The sequence below is a fragment of the Canis lupus genome, chromosome 12, assembly GCF_048164855.1.
Source record: "Canis lupus baileyi chromosome 12, mCanLup2.hap1, whole genome shotgun sequence".
In the NCBI taxonomy this organism is placed as follows: Eukaryota; Metazoa; Chordata; class Mammalia; order Carnivora; family Canidae; genus Canis; species Canis lupus.
Window position 1 is genome coordinate 2,709,472 of NC_132849.1, and position 25,116 is coordinate 2,734,587.

A 25,116-nucleotide genomic window follows, 5' to 3' on the forward strand; every position below is an offset into this window, starting at 1 on the left:
GATAGCCAGAGGGAGCATGAGCAAGGAGGAGAGGGAAAAAACAGGTTCCCTGCTTACAGGGACCTGGAATCATGACCCGAGCTGTGAAGGCAGACACCTAACTGACTGAGCTGCCCAGGTGCCCCTATTCTATTAACTTTCTTTATTGATTTCTAGTTGGCTCTATTATAATCAAAGAACACACTGTATATAATTTCAAGTTTTAAAGATTTGTGAAGTTTTGTTTTATAGCCCATGATATTATCTCTCAGTGAATTTTCTGCGGGTCCTTGGGAAAAAAAAATTGTGTATTCTGCTGTTGTTGATTGGGGTGTCCTATTTATGTCAATTAGATCTAGTTGATTAGTTTTGTTGTTTAGATCTTCTGCATCCTTATAGATTTTTTTGTTTCCTAGTAGTTCTGTTAGCTGATGAGGGAGGTATTGAAATTTCCAACTATTAATTGTGGATTTGTCTATAAATCCTTTCAGGTTTGTCAGGTTCTGCTTCCTCTATTTGAGGCCCAGTTTTTTGGTGTATGCACTTTAAGGTTCATTACGTTTTCCTGGTCGATTGATCATTTATTGTTCTATAATATCTCTGTTTGTTTTTCATAATTTTCTTTGTTCTGAAGGCTGCTTTGTCAGAAAGTATTGATATCACTCCTGCTTTCTTAAGTTAACATTTACATAGCATACCTTTTCTGTCCTTTTACTTGCAAAATACTTCTGTTGTTGAATTTGGACTGAGTTTCTTGTAGACAGCTTGTATTTGAGTCGCTTTATTTTTTTTAATGCATTCTGTCAGCCTCTGTCTTGATTAGTATTTAGTTCATTTACTTTTAAGGTAATTGTCTTAAGTCTGCTCAGGCTGCTGGAACAAAGTCTGTAAGCTGGTTGACTTAAGCAGTAGACATTTATTTTCTCACAGTTCTAGAGGCTGAAAAGTTCAAGATTAAGGTGTTGGCAGGGTACGTTTCATTCTGAGACCTCTTCCCTTGGCTTGTAGGTAGGGGCTGTCATTCTGTGTGTCCACATGACCTGTTCTTTGTGTGTGGGTGGAGGAAGACTGGAACTCTCTAGTATCTCTTCTTATAAGGACACTAATCCTATTAGGTCAGGGCTGCACCCTTTGACTTTGTGTGACTTTCATTACCTCCTAAAGGCCCTTTCTCCAAATATAGTCACATTAGAGGTTAGGACTTCACCTGTACAAATAGTAGTAATTATTAATATGTTAGTGCTTAGGTCTGTCATTTTATTATTTGTACTCTGTAGAGTTTTTATAGTGTTGCTTGGGCTTCTTTCTTTCTCAAACACACATACACACAGTAGTCCCCCCTTATCTACAGTTTCACTTTCCTTAGTTTCATTTACCTGCAGTCACCTGCAGTCCAAAGAAGATGATGATCCTCCTCCTGCCCAAGGTCAGGAGGTTGGTAGTTCATTAAAGCTTCATCACAATGCCTGTCATTCATCTCACTTCATGCCATCATGTAGGCATTTTATCACCTTACATCAGCACAAGAAGACAACACAAGACAATAAGATTTTGAGAGACAGACCACATTCATGTAACTTTTATTACGGTATACTTTATAATTGTTTTATTTTATTCTTATTGTTAATCTGTTACTGTGCCTAATTTATAAATTAAAACTTATCATAGGTATGTAGGTATTGAATAGACATAGTATATATAGAGTCTGATACTATCTGTAGTTTCAGGTGTCCACTTGGAATGTATCCTCCCATGGATAAAAGTGGACTACTGTAGATTCTCAGTCTCCTGGATCAGCATTCTACCACTTTGAGTAAAGTATGAAAGCCTTACTTCCATTTATCTTCCCTACTTTTAAATATTCAACACCAGGTGTTTATCATTTTTGTTTCCATCTTCAAATATGATCTATAAAACTCACGAGAAGGATAGTTTATTGTATGTACCCAGATTTCTGCTCTATTACTCTTTCTTCCTGGCGCTCCAGGATTCCCTTTTTTCTTATTACTTTCTTTTATTTTAAGAAACTTCTTAAGCCATTCTTTATTTTATTTATTTATTTATTTAAAAGATTTTATCTACTCACTCATGAGAGACACAGAGGGAGAGGCAGAGGCACAGGCCGAGGGAGAAACAGCCTCCCCACGGGGAGCCGACTTGGAACTTGATCCCAGGACCCTAGGATCACGACCCAAGCCAAAGGCAGACGTCCAACCACTGAGCCACCCAGGCATCCCTTAAGCCATTCTTTAAGAGTATGTCTGCTAGTGACAAATCCTTCTAGAAATTCTTCTTTGTTTGATAATGTCTTTTTTTCTCTTCATTCCTGAAGGATAATGTCTCTAGATATAGAATTTGTGGGTAACAGTTCTTGTCTCTCAGTGCTTGAAAAGTGATGCGTGTTTTTACTTTTGGCCTCCATAGTTTTAGATGAGGTATTCCTCTGTAGATAATGCAGTGTTTTTCTCTGGCTCCTTTCCAGATTTTTTCTTTCTTTAGTTGGCAGAGGTTTAATTTTGCTGTATTTTGCTGTATACTTTCTTGGATTTATACTGTTTCGTGTCTCCTCAGCATCTAGCCTCTGTATGTTTGTTTTGCCAGTTTTGAAGAGTTTCTAGCCATTATATCTTTGAGTACTCTTTCAACCCTATTCTCTTTTCTCTCTTCTTTCTGGGACTCTGATGATACAAATGTTGTTGGTTCTTTTATTAGAGTCTAACAGGTTCCTGAAGCTTTTGTTCATTTGTGTTCAGTCTATTTTCTTGGTTGTGTAGACTGGTTAAATTCTACTACACTTTTCTAAGCTTTAGTGATTCCATCTTCTGGCATCTCTACTATTGAGCCCCTTTAGAGAGTATTTTTTTATTTCTGCTACTGTATTTTTCATTTCTGTAATTGCCTTTTGGCTCCTTTTTATAACTCCCCCTACCCCCCCTGCCCAGAGGTTTTTATTTTTTCATTTGCTCCAAGAGAATATGAAATTGATCACTAAAGCATATTTATGACCACTGCTTTACAATTTCTGTCAGATAATTCCAACATCTGATTCATCTTTGTGTTGATGGCAGTTGATTGTCTTTTCTTATTCCAGCTGTGATATTCTTATTTTGTGGTGAGATAGGTGATTTGTTGTTGTATCCTGGGCACTTTATCTATTATGTTGGAGACTCTGAATCCTGTTTCAATCTTTAACAGGTATTCATTCTGTTAAGGTTTGGCATGACATCCTGCCTCCTCTTGTTATCTGGCCATCCGGTTTTTTCTCAGTAGGGCAGGGACATCTCAGTTCTTGAGAAGGAAATTGTTGCCCCTGACTGCTTCTTGTTAGTGGAACCTCCATCATACCTTCTTGCCTTTAGTGGTGGGCTCAATTGGTGGTGACATTGGAGAGATTCTTGTTGAACCCCAGAGAAGAACTGGTCTGCCTGCACTGCCTTGTGTGCTAGATTGGGGATTGGGACATGCTAGGGTTAGGTCACCTTCTGGATAGGTCTTCTTTAGTTGGATGGAAGGGAGAGCACAGAAGCCTTGCCTCTGTATCATATCTCTAGTTCTGGGATATATAACAGTTCTAGTGTGTTTTCCTTTTGACACCTTCCAAAGTTGTTCTTTTGATGTCTCTTGCATTATTTTTAGGATTTATAGTTGTACATTGAGGGAGGAGTAGGGAGAAATCAGTTTAATCCATCTTGTCTGGACTGTAAGTCTTAAGTATTTTTTTAAAGATTAGTTTTAATTTGAGGGTAACTTTTTCAGAGGAAATCTTTCATTTGAGGATATTTTTTATATACCAACTCCAACAGTGACCTTATGTAGTCTGTGTAAAGGTAGATTTTGTGTACATTATCTTTACTTTCACAACCAGGAATGTATATAAGTACTTATAAATAAATAAAAATTGGCTAAAAGTTTTTGTTTCTTGAATGGGTAACATTCAGTTGCTTGAAAATTTGCTTAAGTAAAACATATTAACAGGAGAACTATGGTCAAATATTAGGGTATTAGGGCACCTGGCTGGCTCAATCAGTGGAGCATATGTTTCTTGTCTCAGGGTTATGAGTTTGAGCCCCACATTGAGTGTAGAGATTACTTAAAAATAAAATCTTTAAAACATATTAAGGTATTAATGTATATACAATGGATATTTTCTCTGTGTGTGTATGTGTGTATGCACATGTGTCTTACATACTGTCCATCTCTTTCACATGTTCCCCCTTTTCACCACTCTGGCTTGCATTTTCATTCTCTTAGTGATGTCGTTTGATGAGCAGAAGTTCTTAATTTTAGTGTAGTCTAATTTAGCTATTTTATTTTATTTTATTTTATTTTATTTTATAAGATTTTATTTATTTGTTCATGAGAGACACACAGAGAGAGGCAGAGGGAGAAGCAGGCTCCCTGTGGGGAACCCAGTGCAGGACTTGATCCCAGGAACCCGGGATCATGACCTGAGCCAAAGGCAGATGCTCAACCACTGAGCCACCCAGGAATGCCTCTAATTTAGCAATTTTAAAAAATGATTAATACTTTATAGCCTGTTTAGAAATCTTTGCCTAGCCCAATGTAATGAAGACACTCTCTTTGTTTTCTTCCAACAGCTTTATTATTTTGACTTTCTCATTTAGATATACAATGCAACTGGAATTGATTTTTATTATGTGAGGACTCAAGATACCTATTTTCCCCCCTTCATTTCACTCAACTCCATTTATTGAAAAGATCATCCTTTCTCCACTTCACTTGCAATGTAATCTTTCTTATAAATCAGGTATAAATGAGTGAATCTTTTTCTGGACACACTACACTTGGGCTGTTTAGTAAAAGTATAATGCAAGTCACAAATGTGAGCCATACATGTATACATATAAATTTTCTAGTAGCCCCATTAAAAAAAAGTAAACATAAACTGATAAAATTCATTTAAATAATATATCTTTTTAAGCCCAGTATGATAAAATAATATCTTACTATGTAATCAATATGGAATTGAGATACTTTATATTTTTTTGTTCAGTCTTTGACATTTAGCATGTATTTCATTCACATTTATTACACCACTAATTTCATACATTAAATTGTCATCATTAATACTTGATCTGTAGTTTGATTTCACAAAACTTAAAGTTGAAAACATAGATTCATATAACTAAGTTGGTCCAAACTATAGTTTAGTAAGTTTAATCTTGAATTTAAATTCATTAAAATAAAAAAGAAATTAATTCACTTTCTGCATTGCACTAGCCACATTTTACATACTCAGTGGTCACATAGGTGTGGTAACTACTGTATTGGATAGTGCAGTTCTATCCTGTTCATTTTTCTGTTGTCTGTTCTTGCTCTAGTGACATGCTGTCTTAATTACTGTAATTTTATAATAAGTCTTAATGTCTGGTATATAAATTTGGAGTACTTTATTCTTGGCTATTATGAATCCTTTAAATTTGCATATAAATTTTAGAATCCTCTTGTCAACTTTCACAAGCATTTTTTTCATAGTTATTAATACTGTTCACTATGTTAGCTGCATAAATGATAGCAAGAAAAACAAAGCCACATTGAAATATGGAGCTTGGATAGTTAGTTGCCTTGGTTGTTTTCTTAGCTTAATAACTGGTTCTGAAATATCAGCCTCACTGTTCTTACCATTTATTATATGCAACTCTGCTAATTTATAAAATAATATATGAGGTGGCATAGGCTTTTCAGGACAGTAGTGATTATCAACTGTTAAGCCACAAATGTAAGCCATGATTTTAAAAGTATAATACAGTTAAAGAAAAAATAAGAAAATGTCCTTATTTCCTCTTGTTTTATTAGAGTGGAGCCTATGAAGGTATTAGGACCAGAGAAAAGGTTGGAGTAGTTACTGGTTTGGAAATTACATTCTTCTGTATACTGTTTCTTTTATGTAGCACAGGGCTTGCTACATAGTAGGTATTCAAATATTTGAATAAAGAAGTAGAAATAATATATTTAGCAGAACTCTTTGATCACGTGTAGACCATTATACTTACAGTGTATGAGTTAGGCCCTGTGATACTGTAGGTGGAAAATTTTTTAGAATTCTTTTATTTTGCATTAAACAACACATATTTATTATTTCATAAATCTAGAAGGCTAAAAGTCCAAGATCAAGGTATGGGCAGGGCTGGTTGCTTCTTAGACTTCTGTCCTTGGCTTTTAGATGGTCATCTTCTTCCTGTATCTTCCCATGGTTTTGTTTTTTGTAACTTTCTATGCCCTAATCTCTTCTTATGACACCAGTCATACTGGATTAGGGCCCAATCTGATTACTTCATTTTAATTTAATCACATTTTTAAAGACCCTGCCTCCAAATACAGTCACATTCTGAGGTAGTGGGAGTTAGGACTTCAACATATGAAGTTTTAGGGAACACAGTTTAGCACATAACATTAGAAAACAAAGATGGAAATTTGATAATATAGGTACCAGGGTGTCACTTGATAAGAATGCAGCTGAGTAGGTGAGAAGTCTCTCTCCCCTCTTATCCTCCCATCTCTCTTTCTCTCTGTCTGCTTCTTTCTCTTTTATGTAATTATGTATGTATATATATAAAAGTGTATACATATATTTTATAGAAGAATAATGACCATCTATGTAGCTGCTCCCTGAGAAACTGACTCTTTCTAAACTGAGACTTTGGTTAAAATGGGTAATATTATACAAAATAATATATGGCATTTTGACTTTGTAATATTTATTTTTATTTTTTTAAAAAATATTTTATTTATTTGAGAGAAAGGAGAGAGAGCACAAGTAGGGGAAACGGGTAGAGGGAGAGGGACAAGCAGGCTCCCTGCTGAGCAGGGAGCCCGATGTGGGGGCTTGATTCCAGGACCCTGAGATCATGACCTGAGATGAAGGCAGATGCTTAACTGACTGAGCCATCCAGGCACCCCAACTTTGTTATATTTCTTAAAAATTATGAAAAAAGAGGTGTGTGGTGAGATACCTGGGTGGCTCCGTGGTTGAGTGCCTGCTTTCAGCCCAGAGTGTGATCCCAGGGTCCTGGGATCAAGTCCCACATAGGGCTCCCCGACAGGGAGTCTGCTTCTCCCTCTGCCTGTGTCTCTGCCTCTCTCTCTGTGTCTCTCATGAATAAATAAATAAAATCTTAAAAAAAGAAAAAAGAGGTGTGGTATAACTCATGCTGGATGATATATGACTAGAAAGTGAATTGCCCTGATTTGAATAGAACACTATTAAAGTAAATTGCCTCACGTCTTTTGTGGTTTCCAAATTGTATTCACACAAGACCAGTTATCTGGTTAATTATTCTAATACAAATATTGCCATATTTAAATCTTTGATTTCATCACCACCCTGATTGAACGGGCTTATTAAATTCTTATTCCAGAGGAATTTTCCTATTGGAATAGATTATCCTGAAGTAACTGCCACACAGTTCTTTTAAGCTAGAAAATAAGAACTTGATATGGCTATGGCATTAGGTGGAGCAGTCAAGAAAACATTCATTGGATTTCAGGTTGAGCAGTTAAGAAAAGTATTCATTGGATTTCTTTTTCTGACAGTATAACTGCCTGAACCTTTTGGTTCTAAAACATTCAAAATATGCTTGCTTTAAAAAAAAAAAAAGGCAATCGCAACAGAAAGTCCTTTTAAATGAATGGATGAATCTGCATAAAGGAACAAGCAGGATCTCAGAGAAATAGCATGGCTTTGAAGCCACTGGATACCCTGGGGACATATATGGACCTACGTGACCTGTAACTTAAGAGCACAGAGTGGCTGAGGACTAAGATCAGGGCTTCTACAGTTTGTGAAGTCAGATTGGAAACTACTTTAGGGAAAAGGCAAGCAAGTGGCAAGGGGAAGAAAATTCTTACCCTCTTCCAGAAGTAGGCAAAAGAAAAGATTCTCTATGGTATCTGAATAGAGGTTAAAAGCAAAAGTCTCCTCTGAGTATTGGTAACCACTCACTTGCCCTTGTGTGTGCATTTGGGGTTTAAATTAATACTGTTTGCACAATCTGAAAAAGCCTAAATCTAGAATTATAATTTAAGATGGTAAATAAATGCTTTAATAAATGCTGTAGATGCTTGGCAGAACCATACTCCGATTCTGCTGGGAAGTAAACATCTTCAATCAAGCTGCAAAGAATTGCCACAGTTACATAAAATAGGAGCACACAATCAGAAATTACTATCATAATAAGCCACCATGTGTGAAAGTCAGTAGGAACAGCATACCAAAGAACCAAACCCGGTAGACTTCTGTTCTTGGAATATAAATGCAGTTTATGAATGAAACATTTTAATATTGTTAACGGAATAAAAGATAACAATAACATGAGTAAGGAGGGAGTCGCTATTATTGACCAGGCAGTTTTGAAAATGAACCAATTAGAAATTGTAGAAATGCCAAATAAAAAACAAAAAAAAATTAATGGTAAGGATAAATAAGATATTAGATACAGTACAGGAGAAAAATTACTAAAACATAGGTCTGAAGCTGGCATAAAGAAGATAGTAGAGGAGCTGAGGGGTAGATATTGTGATGAAAAGGATAAGAGAAGAGTAAATTTCAGAAGATGGTAGAGGGAAAATGGGAGGAGAGACAATATTTGAAGTGTAAAAGATTTTAGAAAAAACATTGCGATCTTCATGTTTTGGAGGCCGAAGAAATAGCAAGAAAGCCATACAGGGGGGTGCATGGACTCATTCATTGTAGCAAAATGTGTAACGGTAAAGACAAACACCGAGATCTTTTTTTTTTTTTTTTTGATTCTATTTATTTATTCGAGAAAGAGAGAGAGAGAGAGAGAGAGAGGGAGGGAGAGAGGCAGAGACACAGGCAGAGGGAGAAGCAGGCTCCATGCAGGGAACCTGATGTGGGACTTGATCCCGGGACTCCAGGATCACACACAGGGCCGAAGGCGCTAAACCACTGAGCCATCCAGGGATCCCCAAAACACCAAGATCTTAAAACAGAAACTCACACAGTGGAATTATAAATGTACCAAAAGAAAATAAAAACTGTTCTAGAATTGTTTTCTAGTGACGAAATAGTTCTTTGAACCATGAAGGCAAAATAAAGGTATTTTGAGATAAACAAAAATAGGGAGTTTATCTGTTTAGCTAAAAGCCCCATTCCTCCAAGTAACTTTGAATGATTTAATTCTTATCTTCAAAAGGAGGTTTGAGATGTTAGAAAGAGCATAACGAAGTAAGGTGGTAGATATGGGGATAAATGTAAACATACATTAATGATGTAAAACAGAAACCTCTAACTTACGGAGTTTAAAAGACCACAGTAATATCAGGGTAGTCATAAAGAACTGTACTACAATTTGATATAAGTGGGGAGGAGATAATTAGATTTAAAACCTCTTAAGGCCCTTGTGTTATTTGGGATGAAGCTAAATTTCATATTATAGATATGGAAGTTAAAAGTTAATGTTCAAAAGAATGAAAATGGGTATCTTCTAAATGAGAAAAGAAAAAAAGAAAAAATATGAAAAAACTCGTCAATTTAACAAAAGGGAGGAAAGAGAAAAAATGTGGGCAAAATAAAAGGCACAAGATAAAATGGCAGAAATAAATCTAAACATCAGTAATCAAATTAATTATTACATCAAACTGAAAAGGGAAACAATCTAGTTATATGTTGTTTGTAAGAGAACACCTTAAAGAATGAGGACAGAAAAGGATTGAAAACAATGGGGGAAAAATAACAATTACTAACCAAAATATTTCTTGTGTAGTAATGATATTATCAGACCAAATATATTTTATGGCAAAATATTAGTAGCATCTGAGAGGATTCTATATCATGATAAAATATTAATTTTTGGTAGGAAGCTGTTTCTAATAAGTTTATATGAACCTAATAGCTTAATTCCCAACTTATAAAGAAAAAAGTAGACAAATTATAAGAAAATTTTGACAAGTTCATTATCATAGTTAAAGATGTTCACACACCTCTTAGTAATTTTAGATTCAGCAGACAAAAAAAAAAAAAAGAGAAAGAAATTATAGAAGATAGAACATTATTAAATTTGATTTGGTGAATATATATACAACCCTATTCCCAACAATTGGAAAATATAACCCTTTTTTTCAACCACATACTGAACATTCATGAAAATTGACCATGCTTTAGGCCATGGGTTTTGCAAGCTTTTGATAAATGGCCAAATCCTAAGTATTTTCTGCTTTGAGATAAACATTTTATCTCAAAGTTGGGGATTTTTTCCCCCAGCTATTGGCAACTTTATTTGTAACTATTCAGCTCTGATGTTGTAAATTGAAAACAGCCATAGGCAATATGTAAATACTTGGGTGTGGCTATATTCCAATAAAATTTTATTTACAAATAGTAGGTGCCTGGCTGGATTTGGCCTATAGGTCTTATTTCATCAGCTCCTGCTTAAGCCCTTAAAAGTCTCAGCAAATTTCTGTGTCATACAGATTACATTTTCTGACTGAAGTAGAAGGAAGTTAGAAATCAGTACCCTCCTTTCCCCTCCAACCTATATACTTATGGGGGGAAATATCTTCCTAGTTCCTTGATCAAAGAAAAAATCATAATGGGAATTTAAAAAATACTTAGTACTGAATAATAATGAAATTGCTGTAAATCAGAGCTTATAGAATGCAGTTTAAACTGTTCTCAGGAAAATTTATAACCTTAAAGGAATTTAAGAAGAAAGGTGGAAAACTAATGTATTTAATCATTTGGCATAAGAAGTTTAAAAAAAAGGAGAGAAAGATCATGTCTTATGGATAGGGAGACTGGGTAACATAATTCAGTCAGTTTTAAGAAGTTGATTTCTAATTTATGCAGTTTCATTCCAGGTTCCAAAAACTTTAAAAAACCAATGTGAAATCTTATTTTAAAATTTGCAAAGGACAAGTTATCCTATAAACTTGAAGAACAAGTTAGGAGTGGGGGCTAGGTGTATACTGTCCAGTGTAATAATTACTGTCAGGAACTTGTAGTTAGGCAGTATGGTGACAGCACAGAGATAAATACATCAAAGAAGCAGAAGGGAGGCACAGAATTAGGCCTTTATGGAAACTTAATATGTCAGAGTGATGATGCACATTGGTGGAAAAAGGGTAGACTCTTCACCATGTATTGCTGGAATAATTGGCTGTTTATATGGGTAGAAAATGGAATGGGATCTCTACTTCACACCCTACACAAAATCAAATTCAGTCAGATTAAAGCCTTAATAAAAGCCGCTATCACTTCTGTAGTGCTTATTATATACTTGACCTTCTTCTGTCACTTTATACACATTTAGTCCTTTGATCGTTGCATTTATCTTTATTGTAGGTGCTATGATAATGTCACCATTTTTTATGTGAAGAAACTGAGGCAAGCACAGAGAGACCAAGTAATTTGCTCAGGGTCATAGTAGCAGAGACACATTTGACCAGGTCGTCTGGCTTCAGTCTGTGACCTTAACTTCCATGCTATACTGGTTTTACTTAAATGAGCAGGACAGAATTTAAATTTTTAATATAGAGGCATGTTTTTGTGACCTCAGGATAGGGAAGAATTTTTTTTTTTTAAAGAAGGATTTTACGTTTTTCATAAAGGAACAAAAATTAATAAATTTGGCTACCTTAAAATTAGGAACTTCTATTGTTAGTGGGTACCATAAAATAAGTGAAAAGGCAAGTTAGAGATTGGTAGGATATTTGTGATACTTAGAACAGGAAAAGATTACAATAAAATATAATGAATTCCTACCACACTAATAATGTATAAGGGTTTTGTTGATCCACATTATTCTCCACCATTGGAATTTCTTCTGATCCTAGTGGCCATAAAATGGTATATTTATAGTTTTAGTTTGCAATCCTTGATTTCTAGTGAGGCTAAGCATTACTTATTATTATTAATAGTCATTTGTATTTTTCCTTCAATGAAGAGCCTGCGGAAGATAGGACCTGGGGCTAACCAGTTAGCCCTCTGAGGATTGCAGGTCTTCCTCCAAGTACTCCTATATCTATAAATTTTATTAGAGAAGCACCTATGATCAGATTGCTTCTCTGGCCAGTTTTTGCTCTCTAGGATATTTTTTGTTTATCTTCATTTAGAGCTGTACTCCTAAATCATTTAATAGAACACTGAATGTGCTGGTACAGTTTATAACATTTGGAAGGATTAACATTTGATTTATGCTCTATAAATCCCACAGCTATTAGAAAATAGCCTAAAACTTCAGGATTTACTTTGCAGAAGTGATTTCCTTCTAATGTATTCTCTTTCAACAGAATTCAGAATCCTGTTACATAAGAGGCTATACAGATTTAATTCCCATGCATTTGTATTTAGTGACCATTATAGTTTAAAAAGTATAAAATTTCCCTATTTCTCAAAGTAACACATACTTAAAAGAAAATTTGGAAAATACAAACATGTAGGCAATAATAAACTATTTAAAGAACTATGACTTATGATATACTCCTTTGTGGTATTTTGTGTTTATATCTTTATGTACCTGGTAGAGAATAACTATCCCATTTTAACTGAATAGCTTTCACTTGTTATTATGCCAAAAAAGTAATTATAATTATTTAGAAATTTAATTAAATAGAAGTTGAGTCACCATATCTAAAGAGGTTTGAGCTTCTGCAGGGAGTAGGAGGGGATTATCCTGTGCATTATAGAATATTTAGCATTATGCCTGGCCTCTTCCTACTAGATGCTGGTAGTATACTCTATCTCCTCCAGTCAGACTATCAAAAACACTTCCAGATCTTGTCAGATGTCCCTTGAGGGGACAGAATCACCCCCACCCCCTGCCCCGGACCTCCCGTTGAGCACCTCAGGTATATATAGTAGAATACTCTTTCTTCCATAGTTATGTTTTCTTCTCTTGGTTTAGGAGAAGAAACCTTCTCTTGGTTTCTTGCCTCTCTTGGGTCCTTTTATACATACTGCTTCTTTTCACTCTGCTTTGCTGCTTCCTCTCTCCCTGGCTTCTTAATGTCCACACCGCTCTCCTGAACTCTACACTCATTTATCCAAGTGATCGTCAGACATCCTCACTCCTATCTCTAAGAGGCATTGCAAATGGAATGTGTCTATACACAAAGTCCTGACCTCTGCCTCCCCTAAACATCTTCATTGCAGCCATGCTTATTTTCATTTGATGCAATTCCTGTTGTCTAGCCCCAAACCTTACAGTCTTGTCTGACTGACTTGTTACTCAAAACCTCACATGCAATACATCAGGAAGTCCTATTGGCTCTACCTTTACAATTTATTCAGAATCTGACCTTTGCTCCCTTTCTCCACTGCTGTCACCATCATCTCTTGGTTGGTTTAGTGCAGGAGCCACCTAACTAGTCTCCCAGCTCTGCCCTTGTGTCCTTAATCTTCTCTGAGTGACCTTTAAAAATGTTCAATCAAATCATGTCTTTCCTCTCCTCAGAGCTCTGCAATGGCTTCTGCCTTTCACTCAGGATAAAGCTGAAGTATGGTATATAATAGGTCCTCAAAAATACTTATTACATGATGAAGAGGTAAATCAAATCATTCAAATGGTTTTTTCACCGTCTTCATCTTGCTGATACTTTGTTACTTTTAACTACAACTTCTTTCTTGAACTCTCTTCTCGTATAGGTATTTTCACTTTTCTCTCTGGTTGGTTGTCTGTCATCTTCATGGCTCTATTACCTGTATGTACAGTCATTAAACTTCTGTTTACATCCTTGACTCTCTTTCTCCTTTCTGTACCCTTCGTCCTTCTTTGAGGATTTCAGTCACACCAGTGTCTAAACTGTCACTTCTTCATTGATTCTTTTCAATTGCATAGTACTATATAGAAGTCGTTTTATTTTTTATCCCCACTGAATACAAGTTCCATGAAAGCAGGGACTGGATCTTGCTGGTCAACTACTGTATGCCCAGGGCCAAATGTGGTTCCTGGTACATGGTGGTCATTCACTACACATTTGTTGATTGAATGATTTTTCTTTTTTTAAGATTTTATTTATTTATTTATTTCATGAGAGACACAGACGGGCAGAGACATGGGCAGAGGGAGAAGCAGGCTCCCTTCAGGGAGCCTGATGTGAGACTTGATCCCAGGACCTGGGGATCATGACCTGAGCCAAAGGCAGATGCTCAACCACTGAGCCATCCAGATGCCCCAAGTGAGTGATTCTTAAATCTGTTTTTCATAACTGCTTTTTGGTCATCTTCAGCTAGATGCTTTTATATCAGTCCATAATTAGTATGCCCAAAATCAGACTAACTATTCTCTATCCCCCACCCATTGAACCTGTTCCCCCTCATTGCCACTCTGCCTTTTCAATAAAGGGTACTCCCATCCACACCAGTTGTTAAAGCCAAACATCTAGGTTTCTTTCTTCTTTTTCTTCTTCTTCTTCTTTTTTTCTTTTTTTAAAGATTTCTCCCACTTTTTCACCACTCCTAATCAGTTACCAAATTTTGCTCTTCTTTTTAAAAACAAAACAAAACAAAACAGCCTTATGGAGGTATGATTTACATATCATAAAATTTACCTGTTTTAAGGGTACAGTTCAACCATCACCACACCTAGTTTTATAACCTTTCCATTACCTTGAAAAGAAACCTTATAACCACTTAGAGTTGCTCCTCATTTTCATTTGCAGTCTTAGGCAACCATTAATCTACTTTTTATCTCTATATTTGCCCCTTTTCTTGAACATTCATGTAACTAGAATCATACAATATGTGTTTTTTTTTTTTTTTCTGACTTCTTTCACTGAGCACATTGTTTTTGAGTTTCATTCATGGTGTATTTTGTTGTCAGTTACTTTGTTCCTTTTTATTGCCGAATCGCCTTCCATTGTATGGATCTGTCAGATTTTTCTAATTCAGTCAATTGTTTTCCACCAGCAACCTATGAAAGTTCTGATTTCTCTACAGTCTCACTGATATTTGATATGGTTTTTTTGGTTATAGCCATCCGAGTGGGTGAGAAATGGTATTTCATTTGGTTTTAATTTGTATTTCCCTGATGATTAAAGATGTCCAGCATCTTTTCATGTGCGAATTAGCTATTTATGTGTCTTCTTTTGCCCAATTTATTTACATTAATTTATTTTTAGAGTGAGGGAGAGAGAGTACGTCCACAAGTGAGGGAGAGTTGGGGAAGGAGGAGTAGAGAAGAGAGAATCTCAAGCCGACTATGATCATGGAGCCTGAGGTGGGGGGGTGGGGTGCTCAATCTCAGGACCCTGAGATCATGACCCAAACCGACATCAAGAATTGGATGTTCAACTGACTGAGCCACCCGTGTGTCCCCCTTTGCCCATTTTCAAATTGAGTTGGTTGTCTTCTTATTATGAGCTACAATGAGTCCTCTACATATTCTAGACACAAATCTCTTATTAGATATATGACTTACAAATATTTTCTCCTAGTCTATGGGTTATTTTTAAATTCTAAAATGTTTTAAAAACTTGAGATATAATTCACATACCATAATACTGACTCCTTTAAAGTGTGCAATTCGGTAGTTTTTAATATGTTCACAGGGTTGTGCAATCATCACCACTAGATGATTTCAGAATATTTTCATTACCTCCAAAAGAAAACTAATATCCATTAGCAGCCACTCCCCATTCCTTACTCCCTTCAGCCCCAGGCAGCCACTTACCTTCTTTCTATATAGGGATTTGCCTAGTTTGCTTCTTTTACTCTCTTGAATGTTGTCTTTTGAAACACAAAAGATTTTAATTTTGATTAAGTTCAATTGATCAGTTTTGTCTTTTATCTTATGCTTTCTGTGTCCTATTTCAGAAGGCATTGCTTAATTCAAGATCTTGAAGATTTACTCCTGTATTTTCTTCTAAGAGTTTTATAATTTTGTTTTTACATTTGGTCTGTGGTCTGAGTTAATTTCTGTGTTTAATGTGAGAAAGAGATTCAAATTCATCTTTTTGTGAGTGGGTATCCAATTGCCCCAGCACCATTTTATACAAGAGTATTTCTTTGAATCTAAAGTATGTTACTTGCAGACAACAGATAGTTAGATCTTGAATTCTTAGCCAGATGCACAATCTCTGCCTAGAATCTTTTTTTTTCTACCTCAGATAGCTTTGACTTTGTTCCTTGTTTTCTTCTCCCATTCCCATTGCCTTTGTCCTTACCTAGACTGTCAGTGATCCCCCTTCCCCCATTATTTTACTCAGTTTACTTGTCTGACTCCTGTGGGCCTTTGAGTTTGCAAATCCTGGCATGAAATATCATGTCTGCCTCCTGTAATTCTTCCTATTCATTATTTTATTCACTGGGCATTTAGTGTTTACTAAGTGACAGGTACTGTTCTAGGTAGAAAGCTAGAGTAGTATATCTGTAAGCTTTTAATGATTAACTCACTACTCAAAAAAAAAAAAAAATGTAGTGGCAAAGGAACAACCAGTTGCTTAGTTCCTGATTCTTGGGTTGACGACTTGTGAGTGAAATTCTCTGGTCTTGCCTGGGCTGTCATTTACAATCAGCTAGATAGTTGAAGTTGGTTGGTCATCATCTGAGGCAAGAATTGGAAATCCTAGTATGGTCCCTAAGCTAAGAATATTCATATTTTTGAAGAGTAGCAAAATAAAAAGACAAAAGAATATGTGAAGAGATCATATATTGCCCTTAAAGCCTAAAGTTTTTACTGTCTGTCGCTTTACAAAATATTTGCTGATCCCTGGTCTAAGGCAAAAGGAACTGCCTGGGCTATGTGTCTCTCATCATCCAACAGGCTAGACTAGACTTTTTATGGTTCCGAGACAGTGGAAGTGTACAAAATTTTTGAAGCTTACATTTGGAACTGGTCCAGTGTTGCTTCTGCTATATTTTGTTGGCAACATCAAGTCACAAGGTTGGCTGAAATTCAACAGATGGAATAAAGGACTTTATTATTTATTTTAGTGGGAAGAGCTATAATATCACATTTTAAGATGTGTGAATAAAAGGAGGAGACAAGTTATGGCCATTTCTATTGCCTCCCACGAACAGTAGAAAAACAGAAATCTCTTTGCTTTTGTAGAGTTATACATTCTATTGAGGCAACAAATTCTCCTGTTTCAGTCTACCTCCCAAATATGCCCCTAATATAACCATTCTGTCCTCTTGCATGTCCCTGAAGAGTCCTCTGATTTTTCACTTTCTTGTACTATAGTCATGCTTTATGAATGTCTGTGGAATGAAAAAATATATGAATTTCTTCCCTCATATTCTTGGTCAATTCCGTCTTCAAGTTTGCTCACTTCTCGGAGTCATTTCCTGACATTATGCTCTGTACTCGATGTTTCTCTGTGTTCTCTGACATACTGTATTTTAGCACTGGTGAATGCTGAATTGTGGTTAGTAGTTCAGTATCTTCTTGGTAAGGTTTCTGAAGAAAAGGTTCCTTCCTTGTTGACATATTTCCATTTCCGGTCAACAAATAATTGTCATATACCTATTCTGTGTCAGGCACTGTGCTGAGTGGTAGAAATAAACACAACAGACAAGGAAGGAAAGTGGTTGCATTCATGGAACTACATAAGTAGCATTTTTAATAATGCTGGGGATTTGTTTGTTTTTATTTTATTTTTTATTTTTTATTTTTATTTTTTTAAATTTTTATTTATTTATGATAGTCACACAGAGAGAGAGAGAGAGAGAGAGAGAGGCAGAGACATAGGCAGAGGGAGAAGCAGGCTCCATGCACCGAGAGCCCGATGTGGGATTCGATCCCGGGTCTCCAGGATCGCGCCCTGGGCCAAAGGCAGGCGCTAAACCGCTGCGCCACCCAGGGATCCCGATTTGTTTGTTTTTAAAGCAAGATTAGTATATTAGGTTTTGTTTTCTTATTATGGCTCCAAACCATTTTTGGCCCATAAATCTTCTGCGTTTTAGTATTGTAAAGTTTTACCTTTAAGGCATTTGCTATGTCACTTTTGATTTTTTTTGTAGCTGCATCTTTTGTGTGAGGCAATATGTGTATTTTGAAAACCAAGCATACCAAATTGTTATGTTGAAATTCATATACTATTTTGATTAGTAGTTTGCTTTCTTCTTGGTCATTCACTTTTTAAAATCTTGGTAGTCCATCTCCAAGGACAGCATGTTATACCCATTTTGGAACACAGGTTTGAGGTTCCATATTCTGAGGAAAATTAGGTTTTAGTGCTTATTATGGTGCCCTATTCATAATGGGCACTTAATAAGCATTTGTTCATGGTAATAGCCTCTTTGGTTTTCTGTTTCATTGAGTTTCACCCAAAATGATTATTCTCAACTGGCTTTAAATAGCTAAATAAATTCTTGACCTTCAGTATAATAATTATAATAACTTCTTTTCATTCTTTATTATAGTGATACTCCCTTTCTCTCTTGCCTCTCATTCCACCCTCAATAATATTAATGTGTAAATTTGGAAATGTCTCTATTTTCACGGTTGCCAATCTGCTTGAAGCATTTGAGAATGTGCATATGAATTTTATAAATTGATGCCTGCAGAAATTAAGGACCATTTAGAGAACTGATTTATTACCTGAAAAGAATCAATGGTATGCTTCTCTGTAACTTGTTATTAGATAGTCGTATCATTGAGTTTCATTCTTGGTTCAGTCATTCATCCATTTAATATGTACTTTTTTGAGTGCCTGCAATACATCAGTCACTGTGCAAGATGCTGGTGTTACAGAAAGGAGTTAAAAATAGTCCATGTGCGCAGGGAGGTCTTTATTTTATACTTAAATCTCTAAGGTTTAAAGTATTACAGAAGGCTACAATATAAATATTCACCAGATAGAAAGGAAGAGCAAGGAAGAACTCCATGGGATTTTACCTTTCTCTGGCATCCCATGTAACCATTCTGTGAAATGTAGCAAATGATATTCTGATATTTTGAATTGAAAGCATAAGGCTATAGATCTTTCATAAATGTTGGATTTTTGGAAATGCTAATAGCTTCTGGTTATTACTGAATCTTCAAGTGTCTTATATTTGTTGCAATGAGTGTGGGGATGGAATTAAATGTTTGGAAATAAGATTGTTGAAAAGCATGTATATAAACAGGTGTATTATGACGGCTGATGTCACATGAATTATTTAATATTTGGGCAGTTCAAACTGATGAATAATTAGAATTCTTATAGAATAATATAAAATATTTTGATTGTAGATTTAGAGAAAATATTGTTTGATCAGAAAAAGTTTGAAAAACAGTAATTTTCCTCATTAACTTCTTGACAACTCAGTATGTTGGGTAAGACATATTCTTTTATATAAATGAAATCATATAATTCTATATTATATTTTGTTATGTGTAGAGGACCAAATTAAGAGATGAAAACCTTAATGAGATAAAAGGAAAAAATTTCTCTCATGGCCAGTTGGTTTATAAGAAGGGTAAAGAAGCTACATAGCAGCTCATATATGTAAAGCCTAAGTGATTTTTATTGTGTTTTTATTTACACATGACTAATGAGTTAATCCATAGATCAGCAAGGAGGTTTAAAGTATTCAAAATTAAAAGCTAGGCTATTTGGGAGGGAGAGTTAACTTTTTCATTTAAAATGGGAAGGATGATGGGATCCCTGGGTGGCGCAGCGGTTTAGTGCCTGCCTTTGGCCCAGGGCGCGATCCTGGAGACCCGGGATCGAATCCCACGTCGGGCTCCCGGTGCATGGAGCCTGCTTCTCCCTCTGCCTATGTCTCTGCCTCGCTCTCTCTGTGTGACTATCATAAATAAATAAATAATTTAAAAAAATAAAAATAAAAAAAAATAAAATGGGAAGGATGTTATTTAACTATTAACTATTGATCTGGATGATGACAAGGGAATATGAAATGGTACTTTTTCACCTGCTGGTAATCCCTTAATAAATATGCACTTCTTTTTTTCTTTTTTCCTTTTTTTATTTTTTTCCAGTATTGTAGAAACACTTTGGGGATAAAATTGTTGGAATTATAGCTGTATAAGTTATATTGTTGTACTAAAGTAAATAAAATACTGAATTTTAAAATACTGAATTTATTTTTTGAAAAGTTTTATTTAAAAAGCAGTCTGAAGGTCCCTTTGAAGGCCCCTTTTCATTTTGTATTGCAGGAGTTCTAAACTCCCAAAGTGCTCCTTGGAAAGGCCCTAATTATTAGTAGTTTGGTATTTACCTTGGCTAAATAAATTAGATATTATGTTTCACTCAGTCTGTACTCCCACAGTGAAGTGTCCTGTGTATGTGTCTATATAATATACAAAAAGTGCATAGGTTTTCCTTTTTCCCCCTAAGACATTCCATGTTTTATGAAGATGCATTTGTGCATCTATAGAGTGATTTGAACATGACATTAATAAAGAATTCAAATAGGAATAAAACCAATATTGTACCAGGTATTTTAAGGCTGTTTTAAAATAAGGTAATTAAAAGTAACCATATTAGAACTAAAATTCCTTTGATTTTTTTTTTCCCCACTCATTCTTGGCCTACTTTTTATATAACTTTATATAACTATTGCTTAATATTAGTATTGCTTAAATTTTAATACTCTCTTTTTAATCTTTACAAGTTTGGAATTCAACTTGTCCCTCTCTATTAATGTTTAATAAGAATAGTAGAGATGAAATTTGAGCAACACATGTTCCCTTTTAAGTGGAACTACTACTTCCTTCCTTCATACTGATTAAACTGCTTGATTTTTCTAAGACCCTTATTTTCCTCCTTTCTTTTTCTTGCCTATCCCATTGTCTTTTAATTAATTTGTGTTTTTTAGATTCACCCTCCCCTCCCTGTCCATAGTAGAAAGGGAAATAAGGTAGAATTTAGGGATTACTTTATTTTCATTCACTTATTATTTAACTGTCTGCTGCTGGCAGAAATATCTGTGATCTGCGTACCACCTTTGTATGTATTGAAGAATACATAAAACTACATATATCCAGTTACTCTTTCAGTCCAAAGACAAGTAGAATTAATCTTCTTTTTCTACTTGAATTTAGAGCAATCTAGTTAATAGTCCAGAAATTTAGAGGCTTGTCTTATTTTTTCTATTTGTATCCTGCCATATTATTGCTGCTGCTGTTAAATCTTTCTGCAGTGTACTGCCTCGACCCTCACTGGCCATCACCCCCCGCCCTTTTTTTTTTTAAGATTTTATTTATTTATTCATGAGAGACACAGAGAGAGAGAGAGGCAGGCAGAGACACAGGCAGAGGGAGAAGCAGGCTCCATGCAGGGAGCCTGACGTGGGACTCGATCCCGGGTCTCCAGGATCAGTCTTTGGGCTGAAGGCGGTGCTAAACCGCTGAGCCACTGGGGCTGCCCATCATCACCCTTTTTTTATATGAAGACTTTTACAATCTTTTCCTTGCCTTACTCTCCATCCCCTTCCCTTGTTGCTCATTATTATTAGCCCCAACCACCCTGAACGACGTGTAGTTCCTGAAGTATATTTTGTTTTCTCTTCCCTTCGTGCCTTTGTACATACTGTTCCCTCTACCTAGAGCATCCTTGCATGGTTGCAGTGCCCTTTCTCATTGCCAGGCAAACTCCTTTAAGCCTATTAGGAGGTCATTTCGTCTGGTTGCTTCATGACACCTTTCCCTCTTCTGGGCTTCCCCAGCATGGTATGTAAGCCTCTAAGATGACTATCCAGGATTGTTTGTCACCTCACTTGGCTATGAGCTTTGTGGGAACACAGATGGATTCTTCTCTCTATGCTCTGCACAGAGCACTTAAATGATAGAATGGAGAAGGGAGCGGAAGCTGAGGTTTGCATGTCTCCTATGCCTGGGGACATGTTTTGTTATTTTGGAAATAGTTGGATGAATTCTGTTGCCACAACAATATGGAAAGACATGTTATTATCTCTATTTTATAGTTCAGAAAACTGAAGTTGATTTGTCCAGTGATGTAGAGTACATAGCAGAGCCAGAATTTGAACCCAGGCCTGGATTGATTCCAATCTCTTGTAGCACGCTGCGTCCTCAGTCATGGATGGAGTGAGTGAGTGTGTAAGGCAGCAGAAAGAACATGTGCCCAGTCACCAGACATATCTGGGTTTGAATTCTAACTTGCCATTTCACCAACTGTTGGCAAGTTTCATGATCTCTATAAATCTCTGTTTTCCCTTCCTAAAAACGTGGCCAATACTGTATCTACTTCGGGGGATTTGCTGTGCGAATTAAATAAAATATGGCGGGAAGAGGGTTGTGTAGTGCCCCATTAGAGATGGCCATTGGGTCAGATAACACTATATATAGCTACAAGCAAAAGAAAGACTAATAAGAGTTCCAGCAAAGACAGATTTTAAACAGTTTCACATAAGAAGAAGTCTGGAAATAGTCTTCAGTGACTGAGTCTCTTTCTCATAATCACAGGGCGTCTGTGAAGTCTCCCGCACCATATCAAAAGCTGGAGAAAGTGAGCAGCCATGGGCGGGCAACAGTAATGGCTTAAGTGTTCTAACCACAGTCCACCTTTACCCCAGAGACTGGATGGTGGAGAGTAGGGTAGTGGCGATCAGACCAATGACCCTTTTTCAGTCCTCACCTTCGTGAGGGAGGAGCATACTGCTCCCTCCTCCCATAAAATTGGAGACGTACCTTTCCCAGTAGCTGTCCTGCTGCTGCTGTGTGATCCGACCTCACAATGAAAACAGTCACAAGGTGTGCTTGCTTATCACTTCGTGGGGCTGAAGCCACGAACAAGGAAACAAGCATGGAGCATTGTTTTAATCCCTACCAAGTAAGGGCCAAGAGTAGATCAGTTATGTCCTAATCAGATAATTATTTAGGTATTAATATTTCACAAAATGGCTTTTCAGTCATTTTATCTCACTGGCTTAAGACTGCTTACAAAAAACTGCTATAGCTTATAACTGCTTCCACCCCTCCCCACCCCAATCCAACATACCAAACAACAGAAGCCAGGTAGACAACCATCACCTCTAGACAGACAGCAGCAAAACCTTACAATGTCATTGGAGTCCCTCTGATAGTTGGATGGCTGCTGCTGTTTTCCCTGAGGGAACAGAAACTTCAGCTTCAGTAGCCCAAAGTTGATGATATGCTTAAAGCTCCCCTAGGGACTCACCTTTGAGTCTTACCCTGCCACTGTTATCAGACTCAGAACAGGATCTTCTTGAGTTCTGCTTCCTCCCACCCAGCTTCCTGGTGATAGAATTTTGCATGGCTGTTCGACCTCCTGCCACCTGCTCACCCTGTTGATTTTTGGCTGACTGGCGAGAAAAGGGAAACTGAACTGTGGAGCTCTTGCTGCTTTGCCAGTGATGGGTTACATTTCTCAAATGCTCATTTAGGTTCTAGAGTGGAATTTGCTATAGAAACAGTGGTAAGAAGGACATTTGGGTTATATACTGTCATTAGTTCAGTACTTCATTTACATTTTGGAGATTGCCCTGAGATCCTACTACCATTATCTGTTATTCCTGTACGGAAATATTTGATGACTTCCAACCAATTTGAAAACAAACACTTGGAACAATGTGTGACATGAATTGAATGGCCTGTGTTTGAGCTTTAACTTCCTGCATGTTGGTAGGATGCTGGAGTAACACTTGTCCAGAGAGAAAGGCAGGAGAAGCAGTTAAGGACATGGATAACTCGTAGACTGATTAATTAGTCCCTTAAAAGAAAAAGTGAAGTGTGCAGAAAGATCTTGGATGCAGAATGTGCTTGGTTCTTTCCTGTGTACACTTCATACAAGTTTTTCTTTTTAATATTCACATTTTGAAAGTTCAGTTATTTTTCCAGTAGAGCGCCACTCAGAGAACCTAGAGATATATATGTAAAGAGTAATGTCCAATTAGGGCATGACTCATATTGAGTTTCATTCTTTGGCTCAACTATGTTTTACAAATTAACGTTAATACTAGATTTTCTACAACTTAGATTCGCTAAATGGTTTTTAGTTACTCAGAAGCCACTGATAATTTTGTAAAGTAATAAACATAACAATGATGATCAAGTTCAGCCTCCAAATACTGAGAGGCATGCATGCTTTTCTGTGACAACTTTTAGAAACTGCTTTGAGGTAGATGAAGAAAAGGCAGAAGCTATGTTGAGAAGCAGATGTTGTATGACTAACGTGCCCAGCTGTGTACTAACAAAATGAACCTCATGCCGATTAGTTAACAATTCTTTGGCAGTCAGAGACCTATGTAAAGCAGTAAGCACAGCATGGGGAGATAAAAAAAAATTAAAAGCATTTTCTAAACTTAAAACATTGGCTTTGTCTAGTCTACCATCTGTGTTACTGAAAAGTTGATTTTGTTGTGGGTAAGTCATACCAAGGTCACTTCCCCCCTAAAATTGGTTAACCCATAGAGTCTTCATTCTCAAATTAGTATTAGATGCCTTGGCACTTTGAATTAGTGAAAAATGTTGTTTCAATAAAGTAAGCTTCCCTTGGGTGCATAGAAATCTAAATAATTTTATACTGGCACTCTGTTATGAAACCGCTTTTTTTTTTTTTTTTTTTGGGTTTCTGTTCAATTCTTGTTGGAATATTTTCAGGTTAAATCTATCAGTTATTTTAAAATTTTCTATTGAAATGCTTCTTGGCCCGATTTAGATGTATGATCATGTAAATACAAAGGGAAGTGCCACTGATCCTTCTTGTCATGGTCTTCTGTAAGAAAGCGTAGGGCTTTCTTGTCCTAAAAGTCCTCCTCCTTTGATTGAATCGTTGGTAGTCTGTAGGATGGCCTACTTAGGCTAAAAGTTCACTCTTTAGTACTTAAAAATAATCTGTTCCATTTTCCCTTACAGAACCAAAAATTGAAAATTTATACCCATAGATTATTTCTATATACTACATCAGCTCTTTGTAATTAGTTTCTTTTGGCTCAGCAATTTTCTTCCTCAGTAATTAGAGATGTTGCAAAGCACAACATGGGATTTTCTAAGAAGTAAAATGAAATATCTTAGAACTTTATAAAAATCAAGGCTGATATAATTTGTCTGAAATGAAAACAAAAAGCATAATCAAACATTTATTAATGTGTTGGTGTGATGAAATTAGGCTGCACAAAAATTAATAAGCTTTGGTATTCATATTATATTAATGGAGTGCAATAAATTGAAAACATACTTTTACCTTGATTCAAGAACTAAATGAAGATAGTTTTATCCTTCTCTGAATCCA

General features: G+C 36.2%; 1 protein-coding gene and 1 long non-coding RNA gene across 6 annotated transcripts in view; one reads left to right on the forward strand and one right to left on the reverse strand.

Moving 5' to 3' along the window:
• Positions 1 to 25,116, reverse strand: part of LOC140600616 (uncharacterized) — a 487,558-nt gene that overhangs the window by 126,549 nt on the left and 335,893 nt on the right. The window lies entirely within an intron of this gene.
• MAGI3 (membrane associated guanylate kinase, WW and PDZ domain containing 3) overlaps positions 1 to 25,116 on the forward strand; it is a 236,323-nt gene that overhangs the window by 35,769 nt on the left and 175,438 nt on the right. The window lies entirely within an intron of this gene.